This window comes from Equus przewalskii, unplaced genomic scaffold (genome assembly GCF_037783145.1).
Source record: "Equus przewalskii isolate Varuska unplaced genomic scaffold, EquPr2 ChrUn-5, whole genome shotgun sequence".
In the NCBI taxonomy this organism is placed as follows: Eukaryota; Metazoa; Chordata; class Mammalia; order Perissodactyla; family Equidae; genus Equus; species Equus przewalskii.
The window spans coordinates 204,574-214,796 of NW_027228753.1; the positions used below are offsets into that span (position 1 = coordinate 204,574).

At 44.1% G+C, this 10,223-nt stretch overlaps 1 protein-coding gene across 3 annotated transcripts in view; it reads right to left on the reverse strand.

Moving 5' to 3' along the window:
* Nucleotides 1-9,154, reverse strand: part of DDR2 (discoidin domain receptor tyrosine kinase 2) — a 152,836-nt gene extending 143,682 nt beyond the window's left edge. The window contains exons 1-2 of one of the 3 annotated variants that reach the window (XM_070608196.1): nucleotides 9,054-9,154; nucleotides 8,536-8,728 (exon numbers count right to left, since the gene is read on the reverse strand). The gene's annotated coding sequence lies outside the window, so the exon portion shown is untranslated. Of the gene's footprint in view, nucleotides 1-8,535; nucleotides 8,730-9,053 lie in introns of those variants that run through there. The other 2 variants (XM_070608193.1, XM_070608197.1) reach the window with 2 other exon arrangements.
* Nucleotides 9,155-10,223: the final 1,069 nt, after the last annotated feature.

Sequence of the window (10,223 nt, forward strand, 5' to 3'; positions counted from 1 at the left end):
TTATAATCTCAATTTTAAAACTCTATATAATGTACATGTTCTAAAATTCGAACTTCTACCTGAGGAACAATTAGCTGCTCTGGAATGAATTTAACTCCCACCACCCTCTTCTTTAGATCAAATTTTTCCCCAGAATCTCAAGAGTGTACATCCTGAAGGGACAAGTCCCGGCAGCCTTTGTAACCCTCACCCCTCCTCTAAGTTATTTGTATCTCCGGGAAATTACAGTCCTACAAGGCATTTTGTTGGTATGGCTCCCATGAGGACTTCCAAGTTGTGATCTCGTTTTCCATGGAGCCCACGGAGCAATTCGTTCTACTCCCAGTGAGCAGTGTAACTGGCATGCATTGGTGTGGTGGCACTTGAAAACTACCAAAATCACACACACACACATATGCGCGCGTGCAACCATCACGAGGATGGGGGAGTTCATTTTTTAGTGCCTGGATTTAGACATAGAATGATAGCCATAGTTAAGATGATAATGCAAAGACCACAGCAACAAAGACAATGCTGATGATAAGGTCAGGAATACAAGCCCAGTGAGGAAAATGGGCCTGTCAGTGATTGCTTTTTTCCCTTATTTGCCTATACCACTGTCTCCTTTTTCAGGGATCCAATAACATTTTATCTATTTTTGAAATTTTCTTTAATCACTGTCATATGTGTCTGTTGTTTCTCAAGCTCTTAAGGACAGGGATTATGTCCTCTAATTCGCAATCCTTCATTTTCATTTGTTCATATAATTAACAGGTATTTATTGAATGTCTACTCTGTCCAGAGCCAGCTCTGGTGGTCTAGTGGTTAAGATTCAGTGTTCTCACCACCACAGCCTGGGTTGGTTTCCTGGTCAGGGAACCACACCAACCCTCTGTCGGTTGTCATATTGTGGTGGCTGCTTGTTACTGTGATGCTGAAAGTTATACCAACAGTATTTCAAACATCAGCAAAGTCACCCATGGTGGGCAGGTTTCAGCAGAGCTTCTAGACTAAGATTGACTAGGAAGAAGGACCTGGCCACCTACTTCCAAAACAAATTGGCCACGAAAACCCTATGAATAGCAGCAGAGCATTGTCTGATACAGCAGCAGAAGGTGAGAGGATGGTGCAAAAAGACCAGGCAGGGTTCTGCTCTGCTGTACACAGGGTCAGTAGGAGTCAGAATTGACTCAATGGCGTAACAGCAACAAGCTATGTCCAGGCATTGTGCTAACCTTACCACCAAGTTAGGCAGGCGCTAACTGCACAACAAATTTTTTTAATGAGTAAGAGGCTCCAAACTGTAGATATGCAACATTACAAACAATTTGAGAGGCAGAAATATGATTTATTCTTTCTTACTCCCATAGTTAGTAGAGAACATACAACGGATGTTTAATAAATACATATTGAGTAATTGATAAAAAAATAAAATATAATGCTAATACAAGATGCTAATAGGGAAACTATAGGCAAAAAGGAGAAGAGGTGCATGGGACCTCTCTGTACTTTCTGCTCTATTTTTCTGTAAAGCTAAAGCTGCTCTAAAATATAAAGTCTATTAATTTGAAAAAAGAAATTATGAAAAATAAAATAGTAAACTTTGGGTCTTATGTTTTGTACAATGACTGGCTCTGCTGACAACCATCATACAGGAACTTTTTTGAATTACACTTAAAATTTAAAAAGCAAAACCTTATTAACCCAATCCTGGTTACCGATTTTCCAAAGTGAGTTTTGTCCAGCCAATTTCATATTATGCTCTCCAGAACCTAAAGTAATGACTGTCTAAAGTGATGAATGATCATAAACATCTATAATCTTGCTGGTTTTCTTGATCACTAAAACCTATAACAGTTACCTGGCAGAGAGCAGGCACCCGATAACCATTTGCTGAGAAATGAAGAAATGAGTTCAGCAAAAACAAAATTATGACAGAGTTTACCAAGATGCTATGAAATTCATAGTGGAAAAAAACATGCCTTGCGATTAAAAAAAAAAATCAGGACCTTTGGAGTGAAAAAATAAAATCAATGAGAAACTGCTTATCTTAGACACGAGAGTTCACTGATATTTTAATTGTTTCATGTTTTCTGAATTCATAGAGTGTTCAAAACTTAAAATGAAAAAATGCAGAAAAGACACTAGACTATTTGTCCTCCTTTTTAATCCATCTCCCATCTCAATTTATTTTTGGCTGTCTAAGCCATTAAGACCCTACAGACAATCTTGTGCACAGTGAATTTTGCTGGATTAGCTACCTATGAAATGTCCCATCTTCATCAGCACAGAGCTTCACGGTTTACAGTTTCCTGCACATTATCTTATCTGAACCCAAAAGGAGGGCACAGAAACTCATGAGGGAGACAGGAAACTGAGACCCAATGAAGAAAGACTTCTCTGAGGTCCAGAATGTAGAAAATGATGGTGCTGGGACCAAAATCTTACTACCTGTTCTTCTCACTACCGTTTGCACACAAGGCTCTATTCTTCACATGCTGTCTCCCTCACACCCACTCCATGGAGCATGGAGCATGGAGCATTAACCTCTGAGCAGTAGGTAGAAGGGTGTCCTCAAACATTTCTTTGGGGTCTCTCTAGCCACAAAACACAAGCTACAAGACAGTTGAATGAGTGAATCCATCATAGACAATGCCCAATTCCCAGCGGAAGCCCAGCTGAACCCAGGAGCTTGGGGGTAAGTCTAAACCCATTTTAGAACTTTTCTGTCTTTTCATTGCTCTTCCAGGCCCCAGTGATACTTGGGCTGGCTCAAATCTAACCCTTTTAGTGCTTCAAGGCCAAAATGAGATTCCAGCTAATAAGTAGATGACCTGCCAAATTCTGGGATCTCCATTGCTTGGAGAATTACCGAAACTTGGAAATATCAAATAGTTCTATGCAAAACAGGAAGGACAGAAAGCAAAAATAAGAAAGGAAATCAAAATAAGAATAGAATTATTTTCAGCCAAATCATATCTGAGTAACACAGGCTCAATCATAACATATCCAAATGTGTGCAAATAAAATTAAAAGAGATGGAGAAAGTTTAGAGACCATCACTTTAGCCGTTAGGTGATTGGTGTCCTGGTGAATATCCCCAGACAAGGCATCTGGTCATCTCAGTTCCTTTATTAAGCTATTGTTATTAGAAAATGTTAAGCAGAGTGTCTTAACACTAGTAGGCAGTCAATAAATGCTTGCTAAATAGAATTAAGCCAAATAAAATAAAGGAGAATTGCCAAGGAATCCCAGAACAACCAGGGAGAGAAACAGGTTAAAAACTCCTGAGAAATGTAGCAGAATGGTGAAAACAGGGAGAGACTTGGATATTTAGACAATAAAGTATCAAAGATTCCATCAGAAAAAAGTAAGAGGGTTAAGATTTACTGGGAACTCACTTATTCAGACCACCATTTATGTATGAGGCTTTATGCTGGCTCCTTTGCATATCTAATAGTACCTATTTTTTGTCACAAACCTATGAGATGAGAAAAATGAGACTTGGAGAGGTTAAATATCTTGTCCAAGGTTACAGGGCTAGTAATTGATGGCAGAGCCAGAATTTAAACCCATGTCCTTTCCACTGTGAAAGCACTTTGGGGAGTATTCTTGGCAGAAGCGGACTTTGGTGGGTGAATGTTGTTGGCGAGGAAGAATGTTGTTGGACTGAGGAATGGGCTATGGGAAAATACTTGGGCTGGTGCTATGCGGTTGAACAAGGGTAGCCAAAGCAACAGTGCTGAACTAGTAATAAAAATAATCATCATCAGGCCAGCCCCGGTGGCCTTAAGTTCAACGCACTCTTCTTCTGCAGCCTAGGTTCAGTTCCTGGGCTTGGACCTACACTGCTCTGTTAGCAGCCATGTTGTGTTGGTGGCCCACATACTGAAAAAATAGAAGAGGATTGGCACAGCTGTTAGCTTGGGATGAGTCTTCCTCAGCAAAAAAAAAAAAAAAAATCATTATCGACATCATTTATTAACTACATGCTAAACATACACTAAGTACTCACAAGTTGCATCTGTAATAACTATTAGATGGGAATTATAATCCTTATTTTACAGAGTAGGAAACTGAGACTTAGAGAGCTTAAGCAGTTGCCCAAGGTCACATGGCCAGTGAGTATAAAGCAAGGATTGGAAGCCAGGTCAGTCTGACTTCACATTGGAAAGAGTCTGAGGCCTGGACAAGCTGTCACTTAAGGGCGAAAGGGAGGTTGTGTACATCGTGAGGAGGTCTCAACCATGATCAGAGAAGCCAGCCAGAAAAGGGAGGTAAGCCAACCAGAGGAGGGGAGCGCTGACAGTTAAATTCTCTGCAAGACAATGGGGGAGGCGATGTGACCATGGTTGGTTTCTCTCCCAAGCCTGCCCTTACTCCATGCTAAAGAATGGCTGAGGCAACAAACGTGGAGATTTATCAGTGGAGGTTCACATTAGAATCACATGGGGAATGCTTCAAAGGACTGATTCCCACCCCCCACCTGAAGACATCCTTGTGTAACTGATCTGGAGATCCTCAAGTCCTACCCAAGCTTTCTAATTTACTGGTGACAGCCTTCGTGGATGGTTGCTGAATTCAGAGAAGCTCCGGATGCCTGGGGATGGTGGACATCTATCTGGACTGAGTGGTCATTGTTGGGAGAGAGTTGCTTCATATGTTACACGGCTTCAAACAGGTCAAGGGGCACAAAGAGTCCAGTGTGTCTGCGCTGCAGACAGGTCAGCACTTATGTCAGCTGGCACAAGACCTCAGCATGTCTGTGGAGGTCTGTTTTTAGACGGGTGTTAGCTTTCTGGATGCCTGTGAGACGTGCTTTTGGGTGGCGTGTTTGAGGGGTGGGTGAAGTAAAGTGCCTGAAAGTGGATCTTACAAAGGAACTTGGGAAGAGAGTCTGAGAGTTAACGCTAATTTAAAATGGTGTGACATTAATATATGGGGCGAGGCCACTAATTTTTTAGTGTGTCTATTAAAAATGCAGTCACATGGAAAGGTCTGACTAGATTCATTACATGTGATAGATAATTCATCTGACAAAGTCTGCAAAGTGACTATATAAAAAGGGAAGAAAGCAGTGAGTTAACAGAGAAGCTAGGGGAAAGTGGGGAGATGGTGAGGCTCCTTCAGACGACACTCCCACTCTGTGCTTGGACGTTGTCTAGGAAAAACTCAGTTTTATTCTACTCACACGCTCACAATATTTCTGACAACAGATGTGTGGGTTTTCCACACCAAGCAATTCTGACACTAACTGCCCAGAGTTGGGGCAGACCCCACCCACAGGTTAACAGCTCAGTGCCACAAAACTGTCCCTTTAGTGCAGACACCAACCACAAGTAGTGAGTTTCCAGGTTACCCACAACTTTTGTCTGACTTGGATACAAATCAGAGGTTCCCACAACCCCCTCCTTGGATTCACCCATTTTCTAGAACAGCTCACAGAACTCAGGGAAACACGTAGATTTACTGGTTTATTATATAATAAAGGATACAGATGGACAGCCAGATGAGGAGACATATAGGGCAAGGTCTGGAAGGGTCCCAAGTGCAGGAGCTTCTGTCCCTGTGGAGTTGGGGGTGTGCCACCCTCCCAGCTCATAGATGTGTTCACCAACCTGGAAACTCCCCAAGTCCCATACTTCTGGAATTTTCATAGAAACTTCATCACCTAGGCGTGATCAATCATTAGGTCAGTCCCCAAACCCCTTCCCCTTCCTGGAAGATGGGAGGTGGGGCTGAAAATTTCAAGCTTCTAATCATGGTTTGGTCTTTCTGGTGACGAGCCCCCATCTGGGAGTCCACCCAGAGTGACCTTATTAAAACAAAAGACACTGCTATCACCCAGGAAATTTTGAGGGATTTAAGAGCTCTCTGTCAGGAACTGGAGTCAAAGACCAGAGATTAGAAGAAAAGATGCTCCTACCGCTCTTATCACTTAGGAAATTACGAGGATTTTAGAATCTCTGTCCTGTGACCTGGGGGCAGAGACCAATATATATATTTTCTATAGTCTCACAGACATGGATACTGTTGGGAGTTTCAATTTGAGTATTCTAAGTAAAAGATTCTGGAAACACCTTTCAAACTTCCCCTACCTTTAGTGTTTATAAAGTAGACAGATCTCAGCCAGAAGCAGAGGCAGGGGCCTCCCCACTGCCTGCTGGCCCCCCACCCCTGCCCCCCAGGAACAGCTGCATTCCTTCTAACTACAAGCACAGAAGAGGACACATGAGGTAAAGGACAGGGTGAAATGTGCCTGCTGGTGACCAGGAGGTCCTGGGTCAAGGATCCATCCTCAGCTAGATATGAAGCTCCTCCACAGCCAGTCTCCTTTGAGGAGAAACCAGTGGACTGATCCTGACTAAACCCTTCTTGTTCAGAGATGAAGAAGACCCAAGCAGAGGATGCTTGAACAACATGATGTCGTACAGCCTCCACTGCTTTCTTGGGACAAGGAATCATAGCCCCGCTAGGCCACCAGAGGCAAGTTTCAGATAGAAAACCCAGGAATATTCTCTGTGACGAGGAATTGCTTCCATTCAAAAGAGATGGGCACTGAGGCTGAAGCTACCCATTTCAGAGTTTCACACACAGCCAAACACAATGGCCCTCCTGCCGGCATCAGCACTGCTGGCCAGACCCCACATAGCAGAGGCCGCCTCACGTTACATTCCAACGTTCAGTGATCGTCATCAGACAAACTGATGTGGTTAAGCCCTTCATAGCCTTCAGGACACATTCATGCACAATGTCTCTTAAAGCCATAATTCCAAAGAGTATTGCTGTTATCCCTGCGTTATCAATACAGAGGTCGAGGTGCAGAAAGGTAAAGCAACTTTGCCGAGTAGTAAAAGGTAGAGCCAGAACTCGAACCTGGATCTTCTGACTCTAAATCCCAGGCTCTTTGCATAACAAAGGGAAGGCTATACCAAGCAGTCAGAATTAGCGCATGGAGATGCCCTCGTTCTCAGCCCCTTTCTGACATCCAGATAAATACTCGTCCAAGCACAGAAGCAGCCTCCAAGAGAGACTCCCGGCGGCTCCTCTCGCCTGACACCTTCGCCTCCTGGTCACCGAGGGAAACGTGGAATCTGACTCGAAAAGTAATCAAATGTGTGTGTTTGGGGGGGAGTATTATTGCAGAGTGATTCACAGCACAGCTTTTCGAATCAGACATACATGAGTTTCAGACTTACTAGCTGCATTTCCTTGAACAACTCCTTTCCCTTCTCGAAGTCTTAAAATTCTTATCTATAAAATAGGAAGAATGCCTTAAGAACTTTGAGGATTCAATCAAATAAGGTATGTAAAGTTCTGAGCATGGAGCTTGGTGCATAGTAAATACTCAGATGATAGCTTTTTTTATTTCCATACACACAACCGAACATAACCATAGGTACCCTTAGCTGGTGAACCACCATTAGCATCATCCTCTCTTGCTGATAACCAACATCCTCCTGGTTACTTGTTAATTAAACAGCCTCTATTATCTCAGCCGTGAAATGAACATGAAAGTAGATATATGGCCTTAAGAGGGACCATGAGCGCGAGGTATGGAGTGGAAAGAGCACTGGATGAGCAGTAAACAGAACCTCAATTTCACTGTCAGCCCCACAACTAACTCACTGTGTGACCCTGTCAGTCAGTCCCCCTTCTATCATTCCCAACCTCTGTGAAATGAGCGGATCAGACAAGATCTCCAAGGCTCTTTCAGAACTCTCCCTCTGTGTTCCCCCAGGGAAAGGATGCAGAAGGCAAGCAGTCAGCAAAATGGTGCTGAACCCCTACTGGCTTGAACAGTGCGAACTCTCGCCTCAAATGGCTGGCCTGGGAGTTTCAGCCACTTGGAAAAATTCTCTTTCCCCTTGGATGGGACTCTCAAACCTTGGCCAGGGCTGAGAGGTCCCAACTGCAAACAGTCCCAAGTCATTCGGCAACAAAGGGAGAGGCGCCCCAGGCCAGCGAGGCGGGGAGGATGAGGCTGGGCAGCTGTATTTCCTCGTCCCCAACTGAAAAATGCTCGACCCACCCAGCCCCCCGCCTGGCCACCCCAAACCTCATCCAAAGTTGCCCTTCTCACAATGAAGTCAGGAACTCCCCTGAAAAAACCAAAATGTAAAAAGTTGCCCTCTCCAAAACTCAGGACGCTCGAACACCACTGCTAAATGCCCCAAAACTTAGCTCCCTGCTCTAGTTTCTCCATCCCAAAATCAGCTCTGCAATCGGCCTGTCTGGCCTGCCAACGATTTCAACTCTGCTAACGCTGTTTACTGTATCTTGCAGCTGCGAGGACTCCTTTACTTTGCTTCAGTCTTCTTTGGTTCTTAATGCTCTTTATTCTCCCTCCATAACATAAATCCAGCCCCCCAAAAATATGAGATCTTGGATTTCTCGAGTCTATGGTGCCCCAATCCCTTCCCTTCCTCTCCTGACTTGAAAGTCCCTTCTGCCTCCTTTTTAAAACGTTTCCTGAGACACCAGGAAAAGTATATTCAGAGCTTTCATTTTCAGAAAAGAAAAAAAAAATTGAAGGAAGAAAAACACATAACTTACGTTCATCCAGGAGTGCACAGTTTTGAAGGAAGAAAACAGAGCTATAATCCACTGCGTTCCCGCAACCCAAAAGGAAGAATTTGTTGTGAAACGCTTCTTTTTCCACTTTGCCGGTGAAGGAGCCCGGTGGTAGGCATACATCCACAGGCTGATGCAAGATGCCTTTGAGAGAAACCTCACATTCTGAGGATTCCTGGGAAAGCGCCAGGGATCCCAGCATCCAATATATTGCACATTTGGTTTCAATTAGGAAGGGGGTTGGGGAGGGAAGAAGGAAAGTCACCAATCAGAGCTGTTTTCTGTTTAGAATCTATTTCTTTTGACCCAAGGGACCACGAGCAAAGCTATAATTTACAGCAAAACCCATTCATAGAAGAAAAAAATATGTATAACCATAGGACAGACTTAAAGACATAGCTCTCTTCCGCCTTATTCCCCACTGTATCCATCCCCAAGTCCTCCCGCTCCATCTAAGACTTGGACCCCACCCTGAGACCCCCCCACCTCATTTTTCTTACTTGAGCTAAAGCTATAAGCGCAACTTAAGGTTTGGATTCTCTTCCAATTGAAGCTTTAGTGTTTTATCCATGAAAGCCCAGAGCTGAGCCCTCCCCACAAAGATTTGATTTAATCCCTTCCTCCTCTCTACCTCCCCCACCAAAAAGCTGGACACTTGGAGAGTCTAGGATTTCTATTTTTTTTCCACTCAATTCCCCGTTGGTTGCTGCCTCTCAAGGTCTGTTGCTGTCCTGGATTCATGCTGCTAAATGAAAACACAAGCGTTTACAAGAACTTTCTAAATTACTTTGAAAACTTTTTTTCCTTTTTCTTCTGCTTTTTTTTTTTTTAAGATTGGCACCTGAGCTAACATCTGTTGCCAATCTTCTTCTTTTTTCTTCTTCTTCTTCTTCTCCCCAAAGCCCCCCAGTACATAGTTATATATTCTAATTGTAGGTCCTTCTGGTTGTGCTATGTGGGATGCTACCTCAGCATGGCGTGAGGTGCGGTGTCCTGTCTGCACCCAAGATCCAAACCGGTGAAACCCTGGGCCACTAAAGCGGAATGCACGAACTTAACCACTTGGCCATGGGGCCGGCCCACTCTTTTTATTTTTTTTCCTATCCACAGCCATGGCCAGAGATCCTATGAAAAAGGAGTGTAGGAAACAGGGAGGAACCCTTCCTTGGCTCTCTAAATGGTAACTAATAATCCTCTCCATCCATCAAGGCTCCCGACCTTAACCCTTTGGAGCCTGGATCATTTCTGACCAAGGACAGGCTCAGGTTGCCCTGGAGGTCCTGATCCTCTGTGAGTACAGAGAATGTAGGGCAAGCAGAGACTCAAGGTTTAGAGGATCCACGGAGGAAGGGAGAGAGCAAAAGAGAGGTCAAGAAGACCTAACGCACCTTTGAGAGACAGCCTCCTCGTAAAGAGCCTTCCTTCCTCCGGGCTCCTTAGCCATCACCATCGTTTCTCTGCTCGCACTTTGGCAGGCAATCTGGGATTGCACAGCCTTCAAGATGAGCAAGAAGAGAGGTGGAGCAAACAGGAAAAGGAGAGTGGAAAGGGCTCATGGAGGGACGCTTTCAGAGCAAGTTTGGATCAGGAGATACTTCATAAGAGGACCAGGGAGGCGAGGAAACCTCCAATTTGGACAGCCGTGAAGAGCCAAGCTGTCAGGGTTAGGT